Source organism: Erinaceus europaeus, chromosome 19 (assembly GCF_950295315.1).
Source record: "Erinaceus europaeus chromosome 19, mEriEur2.1, whole genome shotgun sequence".
In the NCBI taxonomy this organism is placed as follows: domain Eukaryota; kingdom Metazoa; phylum Chordata; class Mammalia; order Eulipotyphla; family Erinaceidae; genus Erinaceus; species Erinaceus europaeus.
Window position 1 is genome coordinate 22,981,244 of NC_080180.1, and position 16,783 is coordinate 22,998,026.

At 48.3% G+C, this 16,783-nt stretch overlaps 1 protein-coding gene across 20 annotated transcripts in view; it reads right to left on the bottom strand.

The window, feature by feature from the left end:
• Window positions 1-16,783, bottom strand: part of PLEKHA6 (pleckstrin homology domain containing A6) — a 166,331-nt gene that overhangs the window by 82,117 nt on the left and 67,431 nt on the right. Inside the window, exon 1 of one of the 20 annotated variants that reach the window (XM_060178655.1) lies at window positions 3,727-3,910. The exons of the other annotated variants lie outside the window; for them this stretch is intronic. The gene's annotated coding sequence lies outside the window, so the exon portion shown is untranslated. Of the gene's footprint in view, window positions 1-3,726; window positions 3,911-16,783 lie in introns of those variants that run through there. 20 annotated transcript variants of the gene reach the window in all.

The window sequence follows — 16,783 nt, forward strand, 5'->3', positions numbered from 1 at the left end:
TCCCACAGTCCAATCCATGAACACTCTGTCTTTTTCAAGGATAAGAGAGATGACTGAGGATGGCACTTGGCAGGGCCAGAGACTCTGAGAGGCTACAAGGCAGAGGAGAAGGGTAAGAGAGAGTGCGTTCCTCTGCTAGTGGACTTAATCTGGAGACAGGGACATCCCTTGGGGAAATCAAGACTGAGGACTTAGCACAAGTCTGTGAGCCCAGAGGGAAAGAACAGTGACAAGATCAGAATTCACCATTTCAGGAATCTGCTCACAAGAGCCTTTTATCAGAGAGATTCTCATCTGTTTGGAGAAGGTCCTCCCTGGGGGTAAGACTTTTGGGTTTCATGAACCAATTCAACTTCAAAAAAAGAAAGAAATTTAAGGAACCTATATCAGGCTGCCAACTTTTTATTTTGCCAAATAAGGATATTTTAAAAGCCCAACTACCACCTTGTCTCAACATCAGCTCACGAAAAGAACAGGAAAGCCATAACCTCTAAATAAATATTTTAGTGCTCTCCTCCCCCCAACAGAAATCCTTTTTAACCAAATGTTTTCTTTTTTTTTTTTTAATCTGTTTTCCCTATTCTTCTCATTTCACTTCAGGCTGGTGAAAAGTCTCACACCAAAATCTGAGAATTCATGAGGCAAATGACCACTCCCTACACACACACACACACACACACACACACACACACACACACACACACACACACCATGTCCCCTTTAGCTTAAACCTAAAAACTGAGAGAAAGTCTAAGCTTTGAAAATTCGGGATGGTAGAGCTAGGCAAACATGAATGAGGGATCAATAAGTACATTATTCTTTAGCTCACTGTGTCAGTTACAAAGAACCGAGCAAACACTGATGGCTATTTTATAAACAGAGCATTCAGTGAGCATCTACTCAGTGTACCTCTTCCATTTCCTGAATTTTATAGCTCCCCCCCACTCATCTCTTCCCCCCACCCCGGCCCCCTGGCCTGACCAGATAATCCAGGAAGGATGGTAATTTGCACCAAGAGTTATCTGAGTGATCGAGGCAGCCTGGGTGAGTGGTAGAGAGAATCAAAGCAACAATGTGACACAGACAGCCATACCAAGGCCATTCTAGCTGGAAGATGGGAGCCAGAGCTTGACCCTATTCCAGGAAATAGCTTTCCACCCTGCCTTCCATGGATGACTGCTTTTACTTTGATAGAGAAAGTGGGGCCTGGTGGTAGTGTACCTAGTTAAGAGCACATGTTGCTATGTGCAAGGGCCCAGGTTCAAACCCCTGCTCCCCACCTGCAGGGGGGAAGCATCACAAGCATTGAAGCAAGTGTCTCTCTGTCTCTCTGCCTCTGTCTTCCACCCCTGCCAGCTTCTCTCTATCCTATCAAATGAAGGGGGCAAAATGGCTGCCAGGAGTGTTGGATTTGCTGTGCAGGCACTAAGCCCCAGCAGTAACCCTGGTGGTAAGGTGAAAGGAAGGAAAGAAAGAAGGAAGGAAGGAAGGAAGGAAGGAAGGAAGGAAGGAAGGAAGGAAGGGAGGGAGGGAGGGAGGAAGGAAGGAAGGAAGGAAGGAAGGAAGGAAGGGAGGGAGGGAGGAAGGGAGGAAGGAAGGAAGGAAGGAAGGAAGGAAGGAAGGAAGGAAGGAAAGGGAGGGGGGATAAAGAGACAGGGAAGTATACAAAGTCCTCTTGTGTAGCAGGAAAAATGTACAAAAATAATGCGCAGTCTGTTGACTAAACACATGTCTATTACCACCTTTTGTTTCTTTTGTTTTTTAGAAATAGAAAGGCAGAGAGTGAAAGAGACCACAGCACCAAAGCTTCTGTCAATGCAGTGGTGGCTGGGCTCAAACCTGAGTGGCTCACATGGCAAAGCAGCATCCTATCCAAGTGAGAGCTATTTCACTGGCCCAGAACCTTTTGGTTTCAATTTCTTTGTCTAGATGGTAGGAATAATATTCTCCCTGTCTTCTTTTTGGAAAGTATTTTATTTATTTATTTATTTATTTATTTATTATTTAATGAGAGAGAGATACAAAGAGACCAGAGAACTGCTCAGCTCTGGCTTAGTAGGGTGGTGCTTAGGATTGAACCTGGGATCTCCGAGCCTGAGGCATGAAATTCTTTTTGCATAACCAGCCTCCCCTGTCCTTCCTATGTTCTTTAAAGGAGAGCAGCTAGACTGTGAGATTCTTGAGGGCAGGGCCAAGTCTTACTCAGATCAACATACTGTGTATCTAATGCAGCAGCTGGAAGGGTAAATATGAGATGGAATGAGCCAGAAGGGGAGTGTCCATGTAAGCAGAGCCACTGAGCAGAAAGTACTCCATGACAGAATAAAAGACGGGGTTATTATCTGCTGCCCAAAAGTAGACACTGTACCACCTATTAAATATAGAATCACACTTGATATTTACCCGGTTGGGAATTAACTGATGATGTAAATTAAAAATATTTTTAAACACTCACAGTTTCAAAAGTACTCAGACTGTACAACCCATTAATTACAGTGCTTCCCAGATTCATCGGCATTCTGCAAATCCTTGTGCCGGAAATGTGTTTCCATGGCACTGGGGCTAGCCCACACTGCCTCTCCCATTCATCTAGTCATCTGTAGACTCGGTCCCTTCACCTACCCCAGGTCATATCACTGTTGAGTGCGGAGGCTCTGTGCCAGCTGCAGCTTGGACTCTCTGGTCCCCCCTCCTGGCCACTGTGTGCCTCCATGCCCTGCCCCAGCTCACTTCACCCAGCTCACTGCATGCCTCAGCTAATGTGTTTCTTACCCCGCCCCACATCTGCTTCTCAAAAACCACATCCAGTCCCTTGCAGAGTCCCATTCACCCTGGTCCACCCACCACTCCTGCCAGCCCCTGCCTCACAGCATGTGCTGCCCACTGGGCAGGGCTGCACAAGCCAGTCCTGGCAGCCGGGCCAGGCTGCCCGCCCACTAGCCCCTGCATGAGGCAGTTCTCTGATCTCTGCTCCTGTGCACTGTGGTGCTACACAAATCCAAAAAAAGGCCACCACAAGCAGCCCGCGCCACCCACCCTCCAGTCACCTCTCCACCCCACTTCTGCTTTCTAGTGAGAGGGGCAGGAGAACAAGCCCCTGGGCACTGGTCTCCCTACTGTCCACTGAGGTGGCCCTGAGCAGAGTTCCTGCATCTGACAGCTTCTATCCCTTTAGCCTGGTTCACAGTCTGTTCACACAGAGCCCAGGCTGAAGTCCACGCCAGTCACATCTTCCCTCCACTGGCCGATACAGGACTCATCACAAGGATTGTCATCAGGGGTGTGTATGGCTGACTCAGCCCCCGCAACTCACAGCTCCATGGCAGACCCTGCTCTATAAGTTCCTTCTATGGCCCTTACCTGCAGTGAGGAAGCAGTTACATCCCAGAAGTGAGAAAATGTCCCCAGCCTTTTGATAGGGGGGCTTTCAAGGAATCTATGGGACCTTCTTATTTGTTAGGAAGAGGGGACAAATGAATGAGGGGGATGAAAAAAAGTTACTTTCCAAATATAATAGAAGTCCCCCAACACACACACACACACACACACACACACACACACACACACACATACACACAGTCTTGGATCACATTCCTCTTGCTGGGAATTACCCCCTTTGCCCAGCACATGTTTCCTCCTCTTCCTCCTCCTCCTCATCATCATCATTGCTGAGTGTTAGGGTAACCTGTTTTTCCCAACGCAAGCACCCAAAACCCCACATTTTACCTTCCATGCTGGAAGTTGGGACCCACTCTGAAGATGCAGACCACTGGCTGGCTAAGAAGAAATGAAACGGCCCTCCAGATCTGCACAGGGTTCCCTCCAAGGCAGCGCCTGAGAGAAGGAAGCAGACAGGAAGGCAGCCCCACAGCCCAGAATTTCCCCAGCCTTCCAGAAAGGGTCCAGTGTCAGCTCTCTTCCTGCTCCAGCACTGACTGAAAACCAGGGGGAAGTCTTCTGATAAAGCAGGGTCTGAAATCTGAAACTGCAGGTCCTATATAAACACACTCACACACCCGGCTCCTTGCTCCATGTGATGGCTAACCCACCCGCCCTCGCCTTCCCCACCCGCCTGCTCCTTGGAAATATCAGACAGCCCTCTAGCTGCAGCTCCTCCAGAAAACCGGAGCTGAGTGCAGCCAGGCTGAGCTCAGGGAACCAGAGCCACGGCGCCGTCCACCTCTCTCCCAGTGCCAAGCCAGGTCCAGGCACCAGAGTCAGTACTTTGGATGGCGGCAGTAAGAGTGATTGTCCAGTTTAGGAGTGGAGATTTCTGGACTCTTTCTCCACCTCAGGGAACAATATTCTTCTAAGGAGAAGTCAGATGACTATCTTACAATTGAGCCAGCTAAGAGCAGGAAGAGACGACAGCAATCATGGTGACAAATGCCTCCTTTTACAGGTGAGGGAGCTGAGGCCAAGAAGGTGAAATGACTCACCAAAGCCAGGGAGTGATCGCCAGCCTGCCTCACTGTCTTGGACCATGGAACAGAAAAAGGGGTAGACACCAGACTAGATTTTCATTAGTACCACTAACAGTGAGAAAGCTCCGTCCACCTTTCTGGGCCTTGATGTCGTCTTCCTTGAAATGATACTAACTCCGATTAACAAGTAGCAGGTATGCAGTAGGCACATAACACCCACCACCCTCCCTTCTGGCCGTTGCTGCACACTCCCTATGATCTGAGTCAAGAAGGCAGCTGTATCGCTTTATGTGGTAGAGGTACTGCTCCTGTAAGTGCTGGGTCCATGTTTCTCCTTCATTATCTTTTCTCAAGCGGAATGAAGCACTCATATTAGCACCCAGAGCATACTGGCACAGTGCTCAAAATGCTCTGCCTTGTGCTTCGTTTCCATAGAAGGAAATCTGTGATCTACAGACCAAAGCCACAGCTTCACACTCAGGACCTCCCTACAGAGGCTTCTCACCTCTTCATCTCTGGGCTCCAAGCTTCAGGCCCAGAGTCTGACCACCTACTAATTATTCCTCTCAGGGTCTGAAGTCTTACGTGAAACTAAGCATGTCTAAGATCAAATTAACAGGCGGTGGTGGTGCACTCAACTGAGTGTGCGCCTTACCACGCACAAGGACCCCAGTTTGAGTCCCTGCTACACACCCTCAAAAGGGAAGCTTCATGAGCAATGAAACAAGCATTGCAGGTATCTCTCTGTCTCTCTCTCCCTCTGTCTCTTCCTCTCCTCTTAACTTCTCTCTGTCTTATCAAATTAAAAAAAAAAAAAAAAAGACCCACAATGACCCTGGGTTCATGCTCCCAGAGGGATAGAGAATGGGAAAGCTATCAGGGGAGGGGGTGGGAAATGGAGATTGGGTGGTGGGAATTGTGTGGAGTTGTACTCCTCCTACCCTATGGTTTTGTTACTTTATCCTTTCTTAAATAAAAAATAAATTTAAATAAAAAAAGAAAGAAAGGGGGAGTCGGGCGGTAGTGCAGCGGGTTAAGCACACGTGGCACCAAGCCAAGGACCGGCGTAAGGATCCTGGTTCAAGCCCCTGGCTCTCCACCTGCAGGGGAGTTGCTTCACAAGCAGTGAAGCAGGTCTGCAGGTGTCTATCTTTATCTCCCCCTCCTTCTTCCCCTCCTCTCTCCATTTCTCTCTGTCCTATCCAACAACGACGACAACAAGAACTACAATAAAACAAGAGCAACAAAAGGGATTAAATAAATATTTAAAAAAAAAAAGAAAGGAAAAAATGACCACTAGGAGTGGTGGATTTGTTGTGCAGGAACCGAGTTCTAGTAATAGCCCTGGTAGCAATATAAAAAAAAAAATCAAATTAAGATCCTCTTCCCATTAACCCTGTTATAGTTTTGATATGGAAGTTTCCAAGACTCAGTAATGAAGACAGGGATGAGGCAAAGCAATTAACTTAGAATGCTATCCTTTGAGTTAAGAAAGAGTTTGAAACTGCCTATATGCTTATATTTACCTAAAGGGGGTTTGACCACTTTTTCTATAAAGGGTAAGACAGCTAATATTTTCAGGGTCATATCATCTCTATTCCAACTACCCAACTCTGCCTTGGTATCAATCGCTATGAAAGTAGCCACAGATCTGAGGTAAGTAGCTGAGCATAAATGAGTGCTGTCATGTTTCAGAACAAGTCTTCCTTTGAACACCAAAGTCTGAATTTCACATAAATTTAATGTGTCACAAAATAGTCTTCTTTTGGTCTCTTTTCTTTAATATTCTTATTTATTTTCATGAGAGATATAGAGAAAGAAAGAGAGAGAGAGGGAGAAGAGGAGGGGGAGAGACCAGATGACTGCTCAGCTCTGGCTTACAATGGTGCTGGGGATTGAACATGGAAACCCACAGCCTCGGTCTTTTGCATAACCATTATCCTGTCTCCCCAGCCCTTTTGGTTTCCTTTCCACCATTCAAAAACAGAAACACCTGGGTTTGGCTTGTGGGTCACATAGAACCAGGCTATGGGCCAAATTCGTCCCTAGGTCACAGCTCAGAGCATCTCAGAAAGAACATACAGTGGACTGTGGGAGGGAGCTGGACAGATGAAACTTTTCAGTGCGTGTGTCTGTACCACTTGGATGCTGTAACCTTCAGAAGGCATGACTGACTATGAAAAACTGAGCTTCCCAACTACGTTCTTAATGTCAATATCAACATGAACTGCCCCAGTCAGACTGACTTCCAGCTTCCAGTCAACTTAGATTCTTTCCCTACCATCCTAATATCTCTTTTTTTTAAAAAAAATTTTTATATTTATTTTCCCTTTTGTTGTCCATGTTTGTTGCTGAGGAGTTATTCTGATGCAGTCTCCACCCCCAGGTTTTACTACGCCCCGCGAAATCCTAGCAGTGCCCCCTTCAATCAATCCTGGCCCCACACGTCACCCCTGGTTGTCGCCCAATAAAAAGCCCCCTCACCCCCCCCTCTGGGCTCTCAGCTCCCCCTCTCTCAGATCTCGCCCCCTTCTCTCCCCCCGTGGTCAGGTAGTGGGGACGGCCATTGCCGGCTGGCCCCACGTGGTCTGAACCAACCCCCCCCCCATCCTATAATAAAGATTTGTGTACCCCTTTGCTCTGGACGTCCACTCTCTTCTCCGCGGTGCAGCCCAACACCAGACCGCCACAACAAAACATGTTTTTATTGTTGTTGTAGTTATTGTTGTAGTAGCTATTGATGTCGTTATTGGGTAGGACAGAGAGAAATGGAGAGAAGGAGGAGAAGACAGAGAAGGGGAGAGAAAGATAGACACCTGCAGACCTGCTTCACTGCTTGTGAAGCAACTCCCCTGCAGGTGGGGAGCCGGGGGCTCGAACCAGGATCCTTTCACTGGTCCTTGTGCTTTGCACCACATGCACTTAGCCCGTGTGCTACCACCCGACTCCCCCAGCCTAATACCTCACTCCAACAGTAACCAGTGTTCAAGATTCACTGACTCAGTCTCCCCAAAGTGCTTGCATCACCAGGAGCTGTCTCAGCTGCCCATCAACTCCCACTATGGTCTTTACCATTCAGTTGTTACTTACACACAGCCTTGCACCCTCAGTGCCTGCCTGCACCAATGCCTCTCACTACTGGGTAAGCCATGAATCATGGCTTATTTGATTGATTAAGCAAAACTGCCAGCCCTACTTTGGAATACAGGGAAAAGACCTGCCTCAGATAGAAGCTGGCCCTGAGACCAGCAACAAGCAAGTTGTGTGTGTGTGTGTGTGTGTGTGTGTGTGTGTGTGTGTGTGTGTACACAAGTTCAAAGCCTTTGATTGTAGTGAAGACCATTTAGGGAGGGAACAGATGTCTGAGTGGAGACTGGGTCAAAATAAAAGGGACAATGCTTGGGAGAAGGGAGACAGAAAGCTCCAGAGGAATTTCCCCCTAGTCCAATTTCAGACACCTTAGCCCAGTAGGACAGGGACACCCCCAATTCTCAGACAGGGAATTTCAGTGATCCCAGAATCCAGGCCCCCATATTTAGGAGGGATGACCGCAGCACTGAGCAATCTGCCCTCCCACCTCGGACAGGCAGAGCCCTCCCCTGGCAACTCTGCAGGAGGAGACACCACTCCTGCAGGGCCAAATGCACTTTGAGGGGTGGCCTGGTCCCCTATAGAACAATGCTGTAGGGTGTGTTTCTGCACCTACCATTGTTCCCAGTTCTGGAACTAGACAGATAAAGACTTCCTGAGTGAGTAACAAAAAAAGAACAGTAACTGCCAACAATAATAGAGTTTCCAAATATTTCTGCCTTCCATGATGTTCAAAGGGTTTTTAAAGACACAAAAATCATTGATGCTTTGGGACTGGAAATACCTTTGCTCAAAAATGTTTACTGAATGAAACTGAATATAGTTCCATTTCCAGTTTCTCGACATGAAATACTGAGGTTCTGCTGTAAAGGGAATTGTTCTATTTCTTTATAACAGGAAACTGCACAATCACCCGTGGCAATGTGGGCTCTTCAAATTCCATTTTTAACACTGGGAACTCATGATCAGAGGAGTTACTTAACTTGTCCAAAATCGCACAGCTGCTAAGCCAAACTTCACAGTTCAGTCTGCCCTGCTTCACAGCTCAGTCTTTTTCCCAAGTTTCCATGATGTAGATTAGCTTTGCCAACCTCACCCTTCCTCTAAAGTGGGCAGAGCTGACGATTCCCACCAGAAGCACACAGAAGTTCTGTATCAGATTTCACTCCCCAAAGATGACTCGAGGCCAGGATGCCAACAGGCAGAGTGGCACCTCCCCGGCTCACACAAGCCTGCCTGCAGCCAGCCTTCACAGGGGCCTGGCTCTAGGCCTGCCCACAGGACTAGGGCACTTGGAGCCCATGAAGCATGGCATTGTTTGGGCAGCACAAACACAACATTTACCTGGGTCCTGGCACCTTCCCCCTGTAACCCTGCTTTGGTAAATATTTGGCAGGCTTGTGCGATAAGGACTGGTGGGGGTTGGGGGGGGGTTCTGTGCCCCACATTGTGACAAGACCAGTTCTGGAAAGGAGTGCTGGAGACAGCTGGGGAGATACACCATAGGGTCACTAATGCTGGAATCCAGCCAGTGCCTGAGCCATCAGTAGAGATTCAGCTGTCTCAGTTTACCTCCAGCACACCCTCTGAAGGGCTCAGACATACCTGCAGCCAGGCTCCTATCCCATAATCAAAACTCAGCTTCCAGACCTACAAAAGTTCTTGATGGTGGGAAAGGAGGGCTTTGAAGTTCAGATCATGCATCAATGCACTACTCCACACCTGAGCACCCCACTTGGTCCTCTCCCTAGCAGGTGTCTGCAGAAGCAGCTCCAGAAACACAATGCTCCTCAGTTCCTCAGACCTCACTGGCTTCTTGGACACAGAAATAACCCCCTTTGTCTTCCTAGTTGCTCACAAGGGCCAAGCACAGCCTGAATTCTGAAGGAATGCAGGATGCTCATTTGGGCCTCAGAAACAGACCCCAAACCCATAGTTGCTCTTCAGAGTCTTTGAACAGCAAACATCCACTCTGGGCTAGTGTGTATTAACCACAAAAATCCCAGATGCTCTGCCTTCTTGGTCTTTACTCCCCTAATGGCCCTCCCCTGGCCCACACAAGCTATCTGGCATCCCCCCATCCCCCTCCCCCGCCCAGGTGTGGTCATTAGTTGAGAGAGCTGGGTTGGTGTCTCATTAAGCTATCAGCAACAAATGCAAAAACCTGTTGGAGCCACCCCACAGAGCATCCAGCAGGATCCTCTTACAAGCAACTCCCTCCCTCCCTCCAGCTTCCTGGAAAGGTCCCCATTGTTTGCTCAAAACATAGAAAAGTATCTGGTTCTGCCCTCCTACTTATCTGCTAGCACTGACTTCACAGCCTTAGCACAACCTGGGGGGTAGGGGAACACTCACATAGTGCAGAGTGAACGGTGTCCCCAGAATGGGGCCGCACAGCTGTCCCCAGGGGTTGTGGAAGTGCAATCCCCAGACAGGAGAGGCAGGGTCTCCTTCTAGAATGTCTTCTTACCTGGCCTCTCCAGGTGTCCAGGTGACCCACCTGGCCGTGCTAACATTTTGGGGTCAGCATTCCCAGGGCAGGATGGCAGGAAGAGGGCAGGGGTGGTGGGCAGCCACCCTCCTCCCCACTGTGACTCACTCCTCTGCTGTACCATCCACACACCTGTTCCTGTTTCAACCTCTCAGTGGAATGTTCCACCTGTCTGGGAGCCCAGGGGGGAGGAAGCTCCCTGTTCAAAAAAATGTCCCCTCTTTAGAGGTTGGAGTCTTGAGGGGTTCCATCAGCGCATCCTGCAAACAACAGGTGTAGAAAATGGACTGGAGGCAAGAGTGGAGGAGCACCAGGGGAGGACCAAAGAGACTCAGATACACACTTGCTCCCCCCAATCCGGGGTAGGTCCGAGCTGGAGCTGGAAAGGACCTGCTCCACTGTCCTCAGAGCTTCAGGCAGACCCCTGTCTCAGCGCACCTCACGAAGCTGCAGTGAGACACTCTGAGCCCCCTTAATTTCTCCTCCTGTGCCCCTTCCTGAGTCACATCTAATCTCTCTTCTCCTGGGGCCTTATCTCCATGCCCAGAGCCTTTATCAGCCTCATCACAGGAAGCAGACACACTTGCACTCATGCCCACAAGCTCTGCAAAGGGACAGTGTGTGCGCCTGTGTTGGAGGCCGTGCCTCAGAGACAAGCCCGGGCTTCTAATTCCATAAGGGCTCCGATTACCCTTCAGACCTGCAGCCCTGGCACAGCCCCGGCCTCAGAGCCCTGCCAGCTTGGCCCAGAACTTCAGCCCACACTCACGCTCTACACAGATAGCTGGGTTCTCTCAGATGAGAGAATGACTTCCCTTTGCAGTAGCTGGGCCCCACTGAGTTGTCTTCCAACATGACTGCAATAAACATGACTGAGGTTAGACACGAAGAAGCACTTACAGAACGACTCTTGAGAACTGCAACTTCCCCTCTGCAGGAGGCTCGAGTCATGCCTGTCTTCGCCATGCTACTCTCTCGCTCAGAATTTCTCGATGGCCTGTCCCTTACCCTGCCTGCTAAACACCCAACTCTGTGTCTTGGCTTCCATGCGCATGACACATTTCACCTTTAAACGCCCCACTCCACTGTTCCAAATATAGATTTCCTAATCCAGCTAGACTGAGCTTCTCAAAGACTTGGGTATCCGTGCATTTGCCACGCTGTACGCCCCTCCCCTCGATATCTCCCTCCTCTCGCCACCAAAGCAGACCAGCCTTCAAAGTAGCTGATTGCCTGTGGACTATCTGATAACCTGAGGAAAGGCCAATTCCTAGATCCCATCCCAGACACCTGCTGAATCCAGATTTCCCCACCAGGAGAGACCCTGTGTTAAGGCCAAGCTCAAACACTGCCTCTCCTGGAGAGCCTGTGCCCATCGCTGCCTAGCCTTCAGCAAGCCCCCACCCATGAGGGGCTGGGCAGGACAGACCTGAGCTTCTACAGTGCTGGGGACTGAGACAAGATGGAGTCCCTCAACTAGAGGAACCCTCAGTCTTTTGACTGGGTACAGACAAAGCCAAATCCACAAATGTCATGACCTCAAAAGCAGCCCCCTTCGAGCAGCGCTGAGACAGGAGATGACAGTGAGAGAGCAGCACCTGAGAGGAGGAGGGTGAGCCTTTCATTGAGGGAACCATGCCAAAGAGCTGAGAGAAGACAGAGCTCATGGCCAGGTCATGCTGGCCAGTAAGAATGATGACAGAGACCCAGGATCAGTGTTTTCAACGGCTCTGCCAGAGCTGCTGTGTTTCTCATCTCCTTTGTCCCTTGCGACTAACTGAGGCTAGAAGGGCACTGAGGGATGGGGAGGGGGGAGGCAGAAGGGGCAGGTTGTGGAGCCCTGCCAGACACAATAAATATTTCTCACTGATCAACAGCTACAAATGATCTTTGAAGACTCGCTCCCAGCAGGAGGGTGCCAGGATACTGCACTAACAGCTCAGCTCTAAAACATGCCGTCTTTCTAAATGGCTGAAAGCTATCCCTGGTCTGGCAGGGCTGGGGGTGCCGGGCTAGCTTTCCTGACTGAAGATGAGAGAGTGGGTGTCAGAGACCTCCTCGTCAGAGTCCTCCCTGTCTCCATGAGGCTGGGTACACAGCTGCTCTGAGAGTCAGCTGTCAGCCACACAGAAGAACAGAAGAAACTGATTTGGTGGTGCCTGATACCCCAGCAGTCCCAAATGCCACCACGGGGCCTGTGAAGACAGGTTCCTCAGCACAACCCAAGCTGGCAGGAGCCTCCTGCACTGATTTTGTCCTTCTTCCTGTCCCAGAAGGCTCGGAGTCTTAGTTGACCCACTGTGAGGAAAGGAGGGCACATCTTTTATTAGAATAAGATTCTGTCTAGCCCACCCTTCCAGTCTTTGGCCTTAACCTGGCTGAAATTTAAGCCCTTCCCCCTTGGGCAAGTCAACAGGAAGAACACGCTCAGTGACTTAAATCCTTCCCACAGGGGAAGTTAATGTGGATGTCATACTTACTGACTTAAGCCCCTTCCCTACCGAGAAAGTCAATCAATACAGATGCAGCTTCACCTGTATAAGAACGATGCTGAGGAGTCGGGCGGTAGCATCGTAGATTAAGTGCACGTGGCGCAGAGCACAAGGACCAGTGTAAGGATCCAGGTTCAAGCCCCTGGCTCCCCACCTGCAGGGGAGTCACTTTACAAGTGGTGAAGCAGCTCTGCAGGTGTCTGTCTTTCTCTCCCCCTCTCTGTCTTCCCCTCCTCTCTCCATTTCTCTCTGTCCTATCCAACAACAACGACATCAATAACTACAACAATAAAACAACAAGGATAACAAAAAGGAATAAATATTTAAAAAGTAAAAAAAAAGAACGATGCCACGAGGCAGGTGGGAGCCAGGCTCAGACGTGTGCCTGTGGACTACGTATGTGAACTACTGTGTGAGCTCCTGGGGGGGGGTCATTCTACGCTCTCTCACCAGTGGACAAGGGGAGACAGGGCTGAAGAAGAAAGGGGCAAATCATGAACCTTAGATAGGTAAAGTGGCCTCTTTGTATCCACTTCCTCAAATGTCTCCATGACTAGAGAAGAGTCATAGAATCAGTGAGAACCTGCAGCTGAAATAACCAGAAGCCAGAAGCCAGGCTAGTGTGTTCCAAACAACCACCAAGTCATGAGTCTCTCTCTTCCTCCACCTGTGGAACAGAATGGTGCCTCCACTTAACTGCTTTAGCTCTGGTGAGTGCACACAACAATCTTATACATTTTTATGCCTAAAAGCAAAGCATAAGGCATTGGGTTTCATTTTGGTTTTAAGGTTTACTTATTTTATGTGAGAAAGACCAAATGCTATGCATGAAAATTCTTCATTTTACCCACTGAGCCATTTCCCTGGTCCCAGGTTATCATTATTATTATTATTATTTTAATATTGTACTTATTTATTTTAATGAGAGAGATACAGAGTGAGAGAAAGAGAGAGAGACCAGAGCAGTCAACTAGGTGCATCACCACCTGCCTGGCCCCTTTAAAAACACTTTTTTATTTTTATTTTTAAAATTTTTTCCCTTTTGTTGCCCTTGTTGTTTATCGTCATTGTTGTTGTTACTATTGTTGCTGCTATTGCTATCGTTGTTGTTGGATAGGACAGAGAGAAATAGAGAGAGGAGGGGAAGACAGAGAAGGAGAGAAAGACAGACACCTGCAGACCTGCTTCACCGCTTGTGAAGCAACTCCCCTGTAGATAGGGAGCTGGGGGCTCGAACTGGGATCATTATACTAGTCCTTGTACTTTGCTTAACCCACTATGTCACAGTCCAACTCCCTAAAACACTTTTTTAAATATTTCCATCATATTAGATCACACACAAGAAAGAAGCCAGAGCTCCATACTGGGTCATGTGACACAGGGGCTGGAGCCAGGAGCCTCAGGCATACAAGTGCAGTGCTCTGTCAGAGGCGCTATTTCCCTAAGCACACACTGTGAGCTTCTATTCTGTTTCATTAAATTGGAAAAAAAAAAAAAAAAAAAAAAAGGTCTACTTTGATTGCTATACATTGGCTTCCCAGTCCACTAGTGCCAAGTCCTCAGAAATCCAGGTGGCCAGTGAGGAAAAAGTCTGAGGGCAAGAAGGAAAAAGCCATGGAGACTTGGGTGTGACCTTTGTGGAGGTGGAGGGTGCTTTGTGGCTCCCAGGGGTGAGGCTCTGAAGCGAGAATACACAGAAGAAGGTTGGAGGGCTATAGAGATAATGCATCCCTGTCTTCCTCCTGGTGAGCTGCTCAGGCAGGAGGCTACTGCCACTGTCCCCAGGCAAGACTCAGAATCAAAGAGTGAGAGATTTCACACATATAACTGCTGCCTGCAGCCAGGATGCAGGGCTGAGGGCCAGGAGTACTGAGCCCTCTCTCTTTATAAGCATGTTGGAGTCACAGACAATATCCTGGGGGGAGGGGCAGGGGAGACAACATAATGGTTATGCAAAAAGACCTTCATGCTTGGGACTCCAAGGTCCTAGGTTCAGTCCTCAGCAATGAAGCAGGTCTACAAGTGTCTATCTTTCTCTCCCTCTCTCTTTCTTCCCTCTCAATTTCTCTCTGTCCTAACCAATAAAATGGGGGGGGGGGGGAATGGCTACCAGGAGCAATGGGTTTGTAGTGCAGGCACTGAGCCCCAGCAATAAGCTTGGAGGGAAAAAAGTGTTTTTAGAGAAAAACTAAAAAGAAAAACTGTGTGACCTTGGGAGAACTCTGGTGGTTAACACTGGAGGTGTGTGGGGGGGGGGGGGACAGAGAACTTTGGGGATGGGAATGGTGTGGAATTCGAAACTTTACATCAGGCTCAACCTGACGCTGTTGTCTGGCTACGGAAGAAGGGCAAATGCTAGAAGAAGAAGAACTGTTATATCTGTTATATATATCTGTTATAATCTTGTAAATCACTATTAAATCATTAAGAAAAATGTATGGGAGTCAGGTGGTGACACAGCAAGTTAAGCGCATGTGGCACAAAGCGCGAGGACCGGCTTGAGGATCCCAGTTCGAGCCCCCGGCTCTCCACCTGCAGGGGAGTCGCTTCACAGACGGTGAAGCAGGCCTGCAGGTGTCTGTCTTTCTCTCCTCCTCCTCTCTGTCTTCCCCTCCTCTCTCCATTTCTCTCTATCCTATCCAACAACAACATCAATAACAATAATAACCACAACAATGTTAAACAACAAGGGCAACAAAAGGGAAAATATATAAATATAAAAAAATTTTTAAAAATAAAAATGTATATATTTTAGGAAGAAAATAAAAACTCCCTGTGCACTGTACTTGGTAAAAATAATCATTACTTTGGGAGTTGGGTGGTAGTACAGCAGGTTAAGCACACATGGCGCAAAGTACAAGGACCGGTGTAAGGAAACTGGTTCAAGTCCCCCGCTCCCCACCTGCAGGGAAGTCGCTTCACAAGCAGTGAAGCAGGCCTGCATGTGTCTATCTTTCTCTACCCCTCTCTATCCTCCCCTCCTCTCTCCATTTCTCTCTGTCCTATCCAACAACGACGACAACAACAATAATAACTACAACAATAAGAAAACAAGGGCATCAAAAGGGGACAAATAAATAAAATTAAAAAATAATAATCATTACCTTGTGAAGAATTGAAAATGCCTCTCTTATACACACAATTGTAATCCTGTCTCAGTCACTTAATCTTTATCTGCTTCTGCTTCCTCCTCTTCTAGATGGCACAGTAGCAGAGTCCACCTCAGAAGGCTGCTGTAGGATTATATTATCTGATATACATGAAGCACTGGGAGAAGTACTTGGCACATGTATCATATGCAAATGTGGTTGCCTGTGTGTATATACAAATGTGAACGTGTGTGGAGGTGTGCGCATGTGCACACACATCTGTCTCAGAAGATAAATATCTTTATGTAGAGAAAAATTTAGAATGTCACCACTCTGAGAGAAGCTAAGAAGGGTCTAAGGACAAGATGGATAAGGACTAGATCGACAGAGGTTTTCTATATTTGTCTGTATGTCCAGCTTCAAGGCAAGTGGCAAAGGTGGCCTGAGGGCAGAGTGGGCTTGAGAGGCTGAGAGGACCCTGCTAACTACTTTCCAGAGGAACTCTCTCCACCCACATGCAGCCTATAGGAAGGACTTTATTACTGCCGGAGCTTTACAGCACAGGGCCTATAGCACAGAGAGTGGCAGCTGCCTCACAGCTAGTAAGTAAGAAGAGTTAGAATTTGACCTCTGCTTCCCAGGTCTGGTTCCTAATTGTTACTCACTATTGTCAGTTCCTCCCAGGGGAAGAGGAAGCCAGACCTCAGAAGGTTCTGCTGGACCTGAGAAAAAGCACAGTAACAGCCCCCACGACTTGTGTATGTGAGGTCCCAGGTTCAATCCCCATCCATGCCACCACTAACCAAAACTGAGTGGTGCTCTGGTCAGGAAAAAAAATATGGTTCTGTCACTGAGGGGTTGACCATCTTCATGAGATGAGTGTCCGTATATGTACCCATCTCAAAAATAAACAAGCTAATGTTCGAATGACTTGAAAGCCAGAGAGTCCCATCATAAAGCACAGAAAGTTTGACTACAATTGGAGGTTATGCGTCTGGTTAGGAGGGCTCACAGACATGATGAGTTAAGTGCTCGGCTGGTCTGAATGGTCTACATTTGACTACAGTCCTCCGGCTCTTGGCCAAAGAAGGCCAGGTTTCTATCTGATCACCACTCCCTTTCTTTCCTCCACAGTCTATAGGTGCCACGAAGAAAGAGATTGTTGCCCAGTTCTGAGAGAGCATGCAGGAAGAGTAG